General features: G+C 41.9%; 1 protein-coding gene and 1 pseudogene across 4 annotated transcripts in view; one reads left to right on the top strand and one right to left on the bottom strand.

The window, feature by feature from the left end:
* Nucleotides 1–15083, top strand: part of LOC115934996 (signal recognition particle subunit SRP72-like) — a 61120-nt pseudogene extending 46037 nt beyond the window's left edge.
* The window catches only part of TULP4 (TUB like protein 4), a 273493-nt gene that overhangs the window by 253313 nt on the left and 4793 nt on the right, over nucleotides 1–15387 (bottom strand). The window lies entirely within an intron of this gene.

Below are 15387 nucleotides of genomic sequence, written 5' to 3'. Positions count from 1 at the left end.
TCATCACCTACGGAGAATGGGACCCATGTGACTAGCTGAAACCAGTCAGGATTTACCCCAGTGCTAGGGATAAGATCACCTTCCCCAGAGTCACACAGGAGACAAGAGACTCTCTAAACAAAATTCCAATTCTACTTAGAAAGAAGGGAAGAAACAACATTAGATATGCACTCGATAGGGTCTGCCGGTTATCAATTTAGGGTACATGCTCTGGTCCCCAACAGTGTCTACAACTGCCAAGAGAAAGCCCCCTCCAGCAACACCTGCAGTGGGATCCATAAACATGACAGGATCCATGCAGAGGGAGGCCACGGGGTGGGGGTGAGGGAGTAAGAGGAGGGACACAGAGTTTTTTTGTTGTTTTTGTTTTGTTTTGTTTTTGAGACAGAGTCTCACTCTGTCACCCAGGCTGGAGTGCAGTGGCGCAATCTCAGCTCACTGCAACCTCCACCTCCTGGGTTCAAGCGATTCTCCTGACTCAGCCTCCTGAGTAGCTGGGACTACAGGCACCTGACACCATGCCCAGTTAATTTTTGTACTTTTAGTAGAGACAGGGTTTCGCCATGTTGGCCAGGCTGGTCTGGAACTGCCGGTCTCGGGTGATCCACCCACCTCAGCCTCCCAAAGTGCTGGGATTACAAGCGTGAGCCACGGCACCTGGCCGGGACACAGAGTTTTTAATCAGGAGATGCAGACTCAAGTGTCAAGACTTCTGCTTAACATCTCATGACTACAGGCAAATCTCAGCCTTAGTTTTCTCATAAAATACAAAAATATGTGCTTGACATATTGTGCAAGGTTGCTGTGAAGACCAAATGAAATGGCATATGTGGAAAAATACTTTGTAAACTAGGTGTTAAACATAAGTAAGCAATGATTATCACTTACAGTGGAAAACGTCACAAACCATTCAGAAAAACTCCTTGGAGAAAAGGCCAACACTCTTATCTGGCCAAACTGAAGTATGTGTAATCTACTAATGGACATCTACCTTAAAAATGGTGTTTCTGGGCTGGGTGTGGTGGCTCACGCTTGTAATCCCAGCACTTTGGGAGGCCAAGGCTGGTAGATCACTTGAGGTCAGGAGTTTGAGACCAGCCTGGCCAACATGGCAAAACCCCATCTCTACTAAAAATACAAAAATTAGCCAGGCATGGTGGCGCATTCCTGTAATCCCAGCTATTCAGGAGGCTGAGTCATGAGAATCATTTAAACCCAGAAGGCGGAGGCTGCAGTGAGCCGAGATCATGCCATTGCACTCCAGCCTGGGCCACAGAGCAAGACTCTGTCTCCACTGATTTACTAATGACTTGGTTGGAGGCCAAAACTAGGATTCCCTTCTCCACTCTTTCCTTGACCCCTCCTCCATAGGCATGCACAATAATCAGATTCTCACTGTTTTCTTTTTTTTTTTTGAGACAGAGTCTTGCTCTATCACCCAGGCTGGAGTACAGTGGGGCAATCTCAGCTCACTACAACCTCCGACTCCTGGGTTCAAGCAATTCTCCCTGCCTCAGCCTTCCGAGTAGCTGTGATTACAGGTGCCTGCCACCTAGCCCAGCTAATAATTTTTCTATTTTTAGTAGAGACGGAGTTTCGCCATGTTGGCCAGTCTGGTCTCGAACTCCTGATCTCAGGTGATCCGCCCACCTTGGCCTCCCAAAGTGCTGGGATTAAAGGCATGAGCCACCATGCTCGGCAGATTCTGTCTTCTATATGGAAAGGTAGGGCAGTGGTGTTTTGTAGGTCAGAAAATGTTAAGAAAATCAAAAAAAGTGTTTTAGTTAGAAAGAGGGGGGATTATTTGAATGCACAAATAGAAGCTACTACTGGTCACCCATGAGAAAGCTCAGGTCAACTAACATTAACAGGTGTAAGCTGAGAAGCCACAAGATAATAAATCCAGAGGCATCTAAGGCCTCCCTGCTAACGCTCTTTTGACCAGGCAGCCCACCTGACATGAAGCCACTCAACATGCAGCCTGCTCTGCCTAATTCCGTGCCCGCCCTCTCCATCTCTTAGTTTTGTCCATCTGTCTCCACTTACGGCAGGGCAGAGACAGGAGAGCAGGCTACAGAGATTTCCAAACCTATCTGAAGAGTAAGACATGTGTTTATTCAGGCAACATGTCTCGTCTAGGCAATAAAGTTGGAAGACTGGTCATGTCTCGCACCTAGATCCTGGAGGGTGATGTATAGGAATACACTCTTCCTCACAGTGAGGGTGACTTTCTCTCCTAGACTTAAAAATCAGCAACAACATATCCTAATTTTCCACTCACGTCCAGGCAAAAGAAGAACGAGACAGCAGAGTGAGAGCAAAACATCCTAGGGAATTAAGATGAACAAATAATGGAAAATAGAAGCAGTGACTGACAATTTGCATGGGATTTCTATGCCCAAGTTTCTTGTGGCCTCACACATGCAAAGCAGCATCCCTGCCAACGCATAAGCTTCATGGAGCAGATGTGTCTAATAAGACCAATGCCTAAGATTATTTTCCATCTAAATTACCATATGTGTGTGAAAGGACTCTGAACTGTAAAGCTGTAAAGTTCTATACAAATGCGGATAGAAAAACCTACCCCATCTAAATCCAATGTGGTAACCTGGAAAAAGTACATTAGTGAAAAAACCGGGCTGCTCTGCCTATGGAGTGGCCATTCTTTTGTTTCTTTACTTTCTTAATAAACTTGCTTTCACTAAAATAAGGGGAAAAAAAGAAAAAACTGGCAAAATCTGAAAGAAGTCTAGTGTTCAATTAATAATAATGTACCAATGTTAATTTCTTAGTTTTGACAAATGCTCTAGTTACGTAAGATGCTGGCTGGGCGCGGTGGCTCACACCTGTAATCCCAGCGCTTTGGGAGGCCGAGGCAGGCAGATCATGAGGTCAAGAGATCGAGACCATCCTGGCCAACGTGGTGAAACCTCGTCTCTACTGAAAATACAAAAATTAGCTGGGCATGGTGGTGCGCACCTTTAGTCCCAGCTACTTGGGAGGCTGAGACAGGAGAATCGCTTGAACCCAGGAGGCGAAGGCTGCAGTGAGCTGAGATCATACCACTGCATTCCAGCCTGGGTGACAGGGCGAGACTCCACCTAAAAAAGTAAATAAACAAAAGCTTATAAAAAAATTAAAAATACCCAACATCTGCTCAAGAAAAAAAAAAAAGAAAAAACATTCTATGGGAAAAAGACTTTCTAAACAAATCAAGGTAGAAACAATGGAAAAAAGATCGATAGGTTTGACTACACAGAATAAACTTTTACACATCAAAATATGTCATGAACATAGAGTTACAAGGCAACCAACCATGAAAAATACTTATACACCTAAGAGGTAACACAGTAAACTCCATAAACTTAAAAAAAGGAAATGCTACAGGCCTAGATGCTCTATCTGCTACAACTGCTTCACACATTTCAAAACCATCCAAACTCACATTCAGAATCTCCTTCAACTACGTTTTGTCCCAACCATCCAAACCCTCTGGGTTCTCTGCAGCCTGAGAGTTCTGCTAGAGAAAGTGGAGCTTCAATGCAGCTAACCTCTGTTTAATCTGACTATTCCTAGCCAAAATCTTCTAGAATCTAAAAGCTTTCCTCTTTGAGCTCAGTATGTCAAGCTTAGCTACTTGGTGCCTACAATAGTGATCTGGTCAAACCAGAAGTGGGGATCCTGAGAAAAGACTAAGGAGTGCAAAGACTCTGCACTGTCAAAACTAGACTCAAATTTCAGCACCAGCCAATCAGCACCAGAAGAGGGAAGTGGAAAAGCTTCAATGCAGGCGAGCAGTCATTTTCCACCTGGAGCCCCATTTACCTGGATTTTTAGAGACTCACATATCCAAAGAAAAAGCATCTTTTAAAATAAAATACAGTTACTCATAACTCAGCAGTTTACATTAGAGCCAGTCTATCTCAGGAATTTTTTGATTGTTATTTCTGTGTGTTTTTAAATGTACAAAGAGACCAGAGAATTAGAAGAGACAGTGTACTTCTTTCAAATGTCCCCATATATAAAAAATAGTTTATATTAAGTCTAAGTTAGAATCATATTAAAAATATTAGTTATATTAAGAATTAAGAGGCAGAAGCTTGTAAATCTCACATGACAATGAAGTTCCACACATGAATACAGAAGCCAAGAAACAAAATATTTTTCACACAGAAGAGTACGACCGTATTAAACCACTGAACTAAAAATTCAGTAGCTGAAGGTATGCATCCCAGCTGATTAACAATCTTTCAATAACATTAGATAAACCCATGCTATAAAATATTAATAATCTGCTTCTCAAAATAATATTATGTGGTAACAGACAGTACTTAAGGCCAGGCGGACACAAAATGAAGAGAAAGGAATTAACCAAATCTTAATTTCTCAGGGCTCTTTTGTGATCTAATTTGTGAATGAGCCCAGCCTCCCCTGTCTGCCTCCTTCGTGGGACATCTCATCTGGGGTCCACTCTATCACTCAACACCAAAGGAGCAAAACCAATTCTGCTAGTCATTAACAATCTAGTGAAAGGTTTGGTAATAAATAATGAATAAGTGATGAAAATTAAAAGGGGGAAGTCATTGGCTTAAACTGACCTCCACAGATCATTGGTATCACTCACCTGATAGTGCTTCCTTGTATACATCAAGTTTTGGCTGTCTTGTATACATCAGAGTAACAGATCAATTCCCTATTAGTAAAATCACATGCCATTTTTCTCGGTCATGTGGGGGAGAAAGAACTTCACCAACTAAACATTGGTGAAGGACAGCCAAGGAGATTCCATTTATATGACCATCAGTCAGCCAAGGAGACAAGAGGTATTTGCAAAACACAGAAAACAAAGCTAAGAAAGGGAAGAAAAAATGTGGTATCCCAAGGCTCTCAGAATTAAGAACAATACTCCTACCATTTCTGAACCATATGGTCAACCTTGAGACTTCTCTATTTTACAATAAATTTATAGAAAGCTGATTTCAAAGCACCTCATAAACATTATTCCTTCTATGTACCTCTCTAAAGAAAAGCATTTTGGCGCCAGGTATAGTGGCTCATGCCTGTAATCCCAGCACTTTGGGAGGCCAAGGCAGGCAGATCACGAGGTCAAGAGATCGAGATCATCCTGGCCAACATGGTGAAATCCAGTCTCTACTAAAACTACAAAAATTAGCTGGGTGTGGTGGCAGGCGCCTGTAGTCCCAGCTACTCGGGAGGCTGAGACAGAAGAATCGCTTGAACTCGGGAGGCGGAGGCTGCAGTAAGCCAAGATCGTGCCACTGCACTCCAGCCTGGCAACAGAGCGACACTCCGTCTCAAAACAAAAAAAAAAAAAAAAAGAAAAGAAAAGAAACGCATTTTAACTAGGAATGGTGGCTCATGTCTCTAATCCCAGCACTTTGGGAGGCCAAGATGGAAGGATTACTTGAGTCAGGGAAATCAAGGTGCAGCAAGCTATGATTGTGCCACTGTACTCCAGCCTGGGTGACAGAGCAAGACTCCGTCTCAAAAAAAGAAGCAGTTTTAGCCTAGCAGGGACCAAATGATACTTAATATTACTCTATCAAATTTCTTGCACAAAAATGCACATAAAATACAATTCTCACTATCACTGACTACTTTTTATACTGTATCACAAAATTTTTCAAGGCATTTTAATTGGTCAAAAACTTTAAATAAACATATTCCATATAGCAATGTAATTGAGCAGCTTGTTAATGGTCCAGAAAAAGTCTGAAAGTGATAGTTAAAATTAAAGGTTAATGTAATTAAGATAAAACTGAATGAGAGAGAAAATTTGTGGAGTTCCTATCAGCACTTTGCTCTCCACTGATAACACAGACCCGGCTGTCACAGCCATTGAAGTTGTGAGGAGGGAGATGCAAAATCAAACACAAATAGAATGTCACAAATCCAAAAAGGCTGGGAACTGATGCATTAGAGCAAGCTACAATAGATAGATTCTGGGCAGCATCCCAATCCTACACTACCTAATTTATTCCCAAGTCCCTCAGAGGCAAAGCTGGGTAAAAAGACGAAACAGAATGTGTGCCACTTTCATTCTCACTTCTGTCCCAGTATTAAAAATAATTACTAATGGAATAAGATAAGCAAAATGTGAGCTTTCTGTCTTTTATTAAGAGTTATTGTGCATTACCCCCGAACATTTCAAATATTAGATTATTTATTTCATTATTCAGGCAACAGAAAATTAACTCAGAAAAGTGGTTTCTACATATGAAACATAAGACTGAGTTTCTCATTTCATGGGAAAATATAGCAAGAATAAAAATGGAAAAGGCTCAAATCACTTGTAAGGCCTGGAAAAGGTGACCTCAGTGTCAACCGCATTCATCTTATGGGCTTCTCCTATGACCCAACCTCTTTTTTTTTTTTTTTTTTTTGAGACAGGGTCTCGCTCTGTCACCCAGCCTTGACCTCCCTGGGCTCAAGTGATCCTCCCACCTCAGCCTCCCACCTAGCTGGGACCACAGGCACTTGCCACCACACCGGGCTAATTTTTTAAATTAGTTGTAGTGATGAAGTAGGTCTAGCTATGTTGCCCAGGCTGGTCTCCAACTCTTGGGCTCAAGCAATCCTTCCACCTAAACCTGTCAACGTGCTGGGATTACATGTGTGAGCCACCACGCCTGAGCAACCCAACCTCTTTAAACCTCTTTCTCTCACATACATTAAATCCAGGCATCACTATTTATTTATTTATTTACTTACTTACTTATTTATTTTGGAGACTGGGTCTCGCTCTGTTACCCAGGCTGGAGTGCGGTGGTACAATCATGGCTCACTGCAGCCTCAACCTCCCCAGGCTCAAGCGATCATCCCACCTCAGGCCTCCAAGTAGCGGGGACACAGGTGCACCACCATGCCCAGCTAGTTTTTAAATTATCTGTAAAGAACAGGCACCAGGCACGGTGGCTCACGCCTGTAATCCCAGTACTTTGGGAGGCCGAGGTGGGCAGATCACAAGATCAGGAGATCGAGATCATCCTGGCTAACACAATGAAACCCCGTCTCTACTAAAAATACAAAAAAATTAGCCGGGCATGGTGGCGGGCGCCTATAGTCCCAGCTACTCGGGAGGCTGAGGCAGGAGAATGGCGTGAACCCAGGAGGCAGAGCTTGCAGTGAGCCAAGATTGCGCCACTGCACTCCACCCTGGGCAACAGAGCGAGACTCCGTCTCAAGAAAAAAAAAAAAGAGACCAGGCCTGGCTATGTTGTCTAGGCTGGTCTCCAACTCCTGCATTCAAATGATCGACCCAACTCAGCCTCCCATAATGCTGGGATTACAGGCATGAGCCACCATGCACGGCCAGGCATCACATTTTAATGGCATTCTCTAATCTGTTAACATACAGTTAACAGTTAAATTCTCTGATTATTTAACAACTCTAAACAGTAACTCTGCCGAAAATGTCAGCTTTGGCTGATGGGTTTTGTGGGCACAGCAGAAGCCTAACTTCTTATGATATAGGTCTTGATATTCTAACCACTGGAGCTGAATTTGTGCCTCCGGTTTTGTGGCTAAGAGGGTCATTTGAAGCTTAAGAAACTGATTACGTGTAAAGATAATCCTGTATATTTTCTCAGCCTATGGTAACATCACTGCTGATCAACTTTTCATGAATATTAAAACTGCCCCGGCACTAACAGCTCGGTTTGTTGTCTGAGGATCTCTCACACTACCATTTTGCCATAGCTGTTCGTAACAATGATGTGCATTTCCCCATGGAGGTAAACACACTCTTAATAGCCAAAGATAGTGGAAAGGCACAGTTGCAGGGGAGAACAACATGGTCCTGTAAGAGCTTCCTACACAAAACTCTTGACTTCCCTAACTGGGACTGAAAAACATTCACACACACAAATCAGAGGTATAACTGACTCAAGAAGTTTAAACTAATCTTCCTTTTGTCCTTGACAAGAAACTAATAAAAGAAACATCCAGTAGGATGAAAAAATTCTGAACCTAGTGACAACACTCTATAACATTTAAGTAGAATTCAAAATTGCTGAGCAACAGTTTTGGAAAGCAGATACGAATGAGTCTTTAGAATGTAGTGTTCCAACTAATAACTAGCTGGATCAATAGCTGAAACATACAAATAAAAGCTCTAAGACTTCATAGCTTTCTTTCATAAAAATCTTAAAAAATCTTTCATAAACCATGATTGACTTAAAGGATCAAATTCTTAGACTTAACCAGACATTAATAGATTAGACTCTACAAGCACTTTATCCCAGGGGATCTAATATGCCCATTACAAACTGGGATACATGTTAAAACTACAAAAGGAAGAAACAGTAGAAATAATGGTAATAACCTAATACCCCATGTAACATGTTTCCAAATCCTTTCCCATCCATTACAGTCTAAATTGAGTCTTTAATTTTTAAAAAGTGAGAAATCAGTATCTTACATTATAGTGTGTATCTTTTGCAAAGCTCTCTCAAATCCATTTGGACTCTAATTGTGTTTCTGATTAAAAATAATAACAGTGAGAAAGATGTTCAAATAAATCTATATCCTCTGCACAGCACCGCTGCACACCTACAGAATAATTTCCTACACTCTATAACCTACCACACCATTACTGTTGGAGCTTTCCATAAATACTACATTTCAATTCTATTCTTAAAATACTCTTTATCTCACGGGTGAGTATCCTTGACACCACATAAGTATAAACACTGTTATTTCTCCTTACATTAGAAAAAATAACTGATTCTAAATTAGCCATATTTAAAAGGAAAAAGGGCATAAATTTTTAAATCCATGAATTCAAAATTTTAATTTTCACCAGTTATATTCTATGAAAGCAAGAAACCAAGTAGAGCTGACTCACTGGTATAGATCCTACCATGGTAAAGAGATGGTTAAAGGGAAAAGAAAGCATTTATTTATCAGAGTTTGCAGTCATTTTATAGAGATGTGATTAATGTTTCTGAGCAAATAATGTATTTAATTTTTTTTTTTTTTTTTTTTTTGAGATGGAGTCTCACTTTGTCGCCCAGGCTGGAGTGCAGTGGTGCGATCTCAGCTCACTGCAAGCTCCGCCTCCTGGGTTCACACCATTCTCCTGCCTCAGCCTCCTGAGTAGCTGGGACTACAGGCGCCTGCCACCACGCCCGGCTAATCCTTTTTCGTATTTTTAGTAGAGACTGGGTTTCACCGTGGTCTCGATCTCCTGACCTCATAATCCACCCACCTCAGCCTCCCAAAGTGCTGGGATTACAGGCGTGAGCCACCATGCCCGACCCAGATGTATTGAATTTTAGCTAAATAGGTAGTGAGCATCTATCTCCTTGTCTTCCTGGAATGTCTTCCCCTTTCTTTAGTTAAAATAACCTCAACTCTCCTTGTGAGTCCGTCCCCATTCTATATGGTCTTTATAGAAATCTCAATTGAGAACAATACACACACACACACACACACACACACACACACACCCCTAAGGGGTAGGCAAATTACTCAAGGTCAATCATATGCTCAGTCCAGGAAATTTGAATCTTATGACAGGAGAATTAAACCAGTTGGTGCAGTCTTTGAGACCATGGTTACCTAAACAAACATCTATTAGGTGGTTTCTGGAGCTTAGATCCTCTCGGCTCAGCCTTCAAAGCCTAGTTGTTCAGCATCTTCTGTGCCTATACGTTTCCAAGTGCTGTGCCTATGTTTATGTAACCTATCTTTTTCACTCAATATTGTGGGTACCTTTCCAGATTGGTTGCTATAAATGCATGTCATCACTTTCAATGGCTGCATGCAAGGAAGGTAATATAATCCATTTAAATAATTCCTTGTCTAAGGTTATTTCCTGTTCTTTACTATGTACATATATCTGTTCTAACATTTCCTACTATTTCTTCAGAATAAATTCCTACTAAATGTGGACTTTCTGGGTAGAAGGCTACGCACACTTTGCATTGTGATATCTAACAGCAGCTATCTGGACTGAGTGCATCAATGTCTACATAGGCTATCTGAGAGGACATACCTCCCTTCATCTGCACCAGCACCGAGAATTACCATCATCCTTATCATTCCCTTTCCACACCAGGAGATGCCCAAATAATAAGATCACCAAGAGAAGAAACAGCAGAAGTCATCATAACATGATACTTTATATTAAACTTTACCAAATCATTTCAAATCCATAAAGGACTAAATTGGGTCTAGGCCGGGTGCGGTGGCTCACACCTGTAACCCCAACACTTCGGGAGGGCAAGGCAGGAGGATCCCTTGAGCCCAGGAGTTCAAGACCAGCCTGGGCAACATAGTGAGGCTTCATCTCTAAAAAAAAAAAAAAAAAATTTTAATTGACCAGGTGTGGTGATATGTGCCTGTAGTCCCAGCTACTCAGAAGGCTAAGGGAGGATTGCTTGAACCTGGGAGGCCAGGCTGCAGTAAGCATGATCGCACCACTGAACTCCAGCCTGGGTGACAAAGTAAGACCCTGTCTCCAAAAAAATAAAAAAATTGTGTCTAAATTATATTGCCAACATAATCACTGAAAAATGCTGTCTTAAGTCTGCTCAGGCTGCGATAAAATCATAAACTGAGTGGCTTAAACAACAGAAATTTATTTTGTTTCTTTTATGTTTTTAGTTTTTATTATTATTTAAATAAAAAATAAATAAATAGAGACAAAGTCTCGCTATGTTGCCCAGGCTGGTCTCAAACTCCTGTGCTCAAGTGATTGTCTCACCTCAGCCTCCCAAAGTGCTAGGACTACAGGCATGAGCCACCATGCCCGGCCACAACAGAAATTTATTTCTCAAAGTTCTGGAGGCTAAAAGTCTAAGATCAAGGTACCAGCAAGGTAGGTTTCATTCTCAGGCTTTTTTTCCTGGCTTGTAGGCAGCTGCCATCCTGCTGTGTGCTCACATGGGGAGAAAAAAAGCAAGCCTCCTGGTGTCTCTTCTTCTAAGGACACTAAGCCCATATGAAGGCCCCACACTCATGACCTCATCTAACCTTAATTACCTCCTACGGACCCCACTTCCAAATACTATCACATTGGGACTTAGGGCTTCAACATATGAAGGGGGGTAGGGGGACTCAAACACTCAGTCCACAACAAATGGTATCTACTTTTGCTCTGAATTCTATTTATTTAATGACCAGTAAAACTGAACATTTTGTTTATTGCACAGTTTTTTTTTCTTTTAAAAATGGTCTGCTCTGATTTCATGTCTGAAACAGAAAGTATACAGGACGAACCTGAAACATCTCATCATACCGCAAAGCAAGGAAGCTATGAGATTACTAGAGACATGTCAGAAGGACTCAGGTGCCAACCTAAATAAGCCTACACTGCCCAAAGAGGGGGCAATTTGAGCATCGAAAGGACAGTAACTGCAATGGACTGAAACACACCACGTATGCTAAAACAGGCATTCATAATGTTATGCGAAAAAATTTAAAACCCTCAACCATCACCACTGGAGGATGCTAGGGGACCAAATCATAACTTTGAAAACTGGTAAATCAAGGGAAATAATCAGACACTTTTCAAACCCTTCCTATACACTCTATACCTCAAGGTAACCAAATAATTGACAAAGGAGAATTTCTACACACACACACACACACACACACACACACACACACACACACACAAACACACACACAATCTATTTCAGCTAATAACTAAATGACAGGATGTAACCATATTGTAATCCCTCCTGAACTCATGGACCAACTTAACATTCAAGAATGGTTGCTAGTATCACAAAAAGAAAGAAAGAAGACTTCCTGATGAAAATAATCCTGCCCTCACAAAAAAATAAAATTGGATTCTTTTGATTTAGCCTCTACAATGAACTACCAATGTATAGGAAACACAAGAAATAAAAGAACATATTTTACATTACAAGGATGCAAAGAATAAAATTCAGTTTCTTCAATAAAGAGTTGCAAAGAAAAAAAAAGATAGAGAACCTATAGGTTAAAAGAGACTTTAAACCATCCAACTGCAATGTATGGACCTTATTTGCATCTTAATTCAAACAATCATATATATATATATGATATGATATAAACACACCCACACACGTACACACCCATACACACACATACATGCCCATACACACACATACATACACACAAATATATACTGCAGTCAAGGAGTATTGATTGGATATCTGATGATACTAAGAAAAAATTTTTAAGGTAAGATAATAGTATTGTAATTATTTTAAGGGGTCTTTTTCTTTTAGAGACATGTACTAAAATATTTACAGACAAAATTATATGACAGCTTGATTTGCTTTAAAATAATCCAAGTGGAGGGACGTGAGAGGTACTGCTCAAACAAAACTGGTAATGTTTTAAAATTGCCAAAGCTGGGCAAGATACAGTGCTTTATTACACCAGTCTCCACTGTTAGCAATGTTTTAAAATTTCCATGATAGGCCGGGTGCGGTGGCTCACGTCTGCAATCCCAGCACTTTGGGAGGCCGAGGTGGGCGGATCATGAAGTCAGGAGTTCGAGACCAGCCTAGCCAACATAGTGAAACCCTGTCTCTACTAAAAAAAAAAAAAAAATTAGCCGGGTGTTGTGGTGGGCACCTGTAATCCCAGCTACTTGGGAAGCTGGGGCAAGGAGAATCACTTGAACCCGGGAGGCGAAGGTTGCAGTGAGCCAAGATTGCGCCACTGCACTCCAGCCTGGGCGACAGTGAGCAGCAGGGTGGAGTTTCAGTGCCTGTGCTGTGTGGAGTGAAGTGAACCGGTACGGCCAGAACAGCAACTTCCTGTGTGCTCTCAAGCCTGTCAATAAGATACTGCAGATCCACAAAGATGATGTAACTGGCCTGCATTGTACAGTGATATGCCTTATCCAGAATGGAAGTTTCAGAGAAGCCTTGAATGTCGTCAATACTTGCACCAAACTGTTAGCCAATAACTCTCTCTCCTTTGAAAAGGCATATTGCGAGTACAGGCTCAACAGAATTGAGAATGCCTTGAAGACAGTAGAAAGTACCAACCGGCAGACAGACAAACTGAAGGAGCTTTATGGATAAGTGTTACACCGTTTGGAATGCTATGATGAATGCTTAGTGGCATAAAGAGATCTCGTCCGAAACTCCCACGATGATTATGATGAGGAGAGGAAAACAAACCCTTCAGCAGTTGTTGCAGCTCAAAGCAATTGGGAAAAAGTGGCTCCAGAGAGCCTGGGCTTCCAAGAAGGCACACATGAGCTGTGCTACAACACTGCATGTGCACGGATAGTCCACGGCCAGCTGAACCAGGCCATGAACATCCTACAAAAAGCTGAAGGTCTTTGCCACCATTCATTATCAGAAGACACTGATGAGACTGAGGAAGACCCACAGGCAGGACTGGCCGTCACTTACGGTCACATGGCCTATATTCTGCAGCTTCAGGGTCGAACAGAGGAGGCTCTGCAACTTTACAATCAAATAATAAAACTAAAACCAATGGATGTAGGGTGACTAGATGTAATTGCAAATAACTTCATTACCATTAACAAGGACCAAAATGTCTTTGACTCCAAGAAGAAAGTGAAATTAACCAATGCGGAAAGAGTAGTTTAAGCTTTCCAAGAAACAACTACAAGCTATAGAATTTAACAAAGCTGGCCTGGTGCGGTGGCTCATGCCTGTAATCCCAGCACTTTGGGAGGCGGAGGCAGGCAGATCACAAGGTCAGGAGTTCGAGACCAGCCTGGCCAATATGGTAAAACCCCGTTTGTACTAAAAATACAAAAATTAGCTGGGCGTGATGGTGCGTGCCTGTAGTCCCGGCTACTCGGGAGGCTGAGGCAGAAGAATTGCTTGAACCAGAGATGCACAGGTTGTGGTGAGCCAAGGTCACGCCACTCCACTCCAGGCTGGGTGACAGAGCGAGACACCATCTCAAAAAAAAAAAAACCAACAATTTAACAAGGCATTACTTGCTATGTACACAAACCAGGCCGAACAATGCCTCAAAATATCTGCCAGTTTACATTCCCAAAGTCCCGAGCATCTCTCACCTATGTTAACCCAAGCTGCCCAGCTCTGCGTGAAAAGCAGCACACAAAAGCAATAGAGCTGCTTCAGGAATTTTCAGATCAGCATCAAGAAAATGCAATTGAAATTAAGCTGACCATGGCACAGTTGAAAATTTCTCAAGAGAATATTTCTTAGCATGTCTAATATTGAGAAGCAGAGAGGAGTTAAAGCAGAAACCAGGCATGGTGTCTGCATTAGTGACCACGTGTAGCCATGAAGAAGATTTAATAGTACCATTGATGTCTTCACACAAGCTATCTGGTGGTATCAAAACCATCAGCTCAAATCTCCTGCTCATTTGTCCTTGATAAAAGAAGCTGCAAACTTCAAGCTCAAATATGGGCGGGAGGAGGCAATTAGTGACCTAGAACAGCTATGGAAACAAAATCCAAAAGATATTCATACCCTGGCACAGTTTATTTCTGCTTACTCACTTGTAGATCCAGAGAAAGGCACAGCTCTTAGTAAACATTTGCCATCATCAGATAGTATGTCTCTAAAAGTAGATGTTGAGGCTCTTGAAAATTCTCCTGGTGCTACGTACATTTGGAAGGGTGGAAAAGTTACCAGAGATAGTCAACCAAAGGAACAAGGAAAGGGAGATTTGAAAAAGAAAAAGAAGGGAAAATTGCCTAAGAATTATGACCCAAAAGTTACCCCAGATCCAGAAAGATGGCTGCCAATGCAAGAATGTTCTTTCTGCCAGGGAAGAAAGAAGGGTAAAAAGAAGGATCAGATTGGAAAAGGGACCCAGGGAGCAACTGCAGGAGATTCATCTGAACTGGATGCCAGAAAAACTGTGAGTAGCCCACCCACCTCCCCAAGACCTGGCAGTGCAGCGACACTATCTGCCTCTACAAGTAACATCATACCCGCAAGACACCAGAGACCTGCAGGGGCTCCAGCAACAAAAAAGAAACAGCAACAGAAAAAGAAGAAAGGTGGAAAAGGTGGCTGGTGATGAGAATATTCTTGTTGAAGGCTGTTTTTAAACTAGTCTCGGTAACATTAGGAATATAATAAAGGTAATACAGCAAGAAGCACAGAACTGCTCCCTCTTCATCTCCATATTTTCATAAATAATTCCTTGCGTTTCAAATGGAAAACATCTTCCTCAAAGTCTGCCTAGTGAGATATGGCCTACTGGTTGCCTCATAGCTTTGTACAGATTATGAGGACTGAAAATATGGCCAGGCATGGTGGCTCACACCTGTAATCCCAGCACTTTGGGAGGCTGAGGTGGGCGGATCACAAGGTCTGGAGTTTGAGACCAGCCTGGCCAACACAGTGAAACCCTGTCTCTACTAAACGTACAAAAATTAGCTGGGTGTGGTGGCACGCA

The sequence above is a fragment of the Gorilla gorilla genome, chromosome 5, assembly GCF_029281585.2.
Source record: "Gorilla gorilla gorilla isolate KB3781 chromosome 5, NHGRI_mGorGor1-v2.1_pri, whole genome shotgun sequence".
Taxonomy (NCBI): Eukaryota; Metazoa; Chordata; class Mammalia; order Primates; family Hominidae; genus Gorilla; species Gorilla gorilla.
The sequence above is the reverse complement of the archived record's forward strand: the minus strand, read 5'-3'. Positions and strand labels throughout refer to the sequence as shown.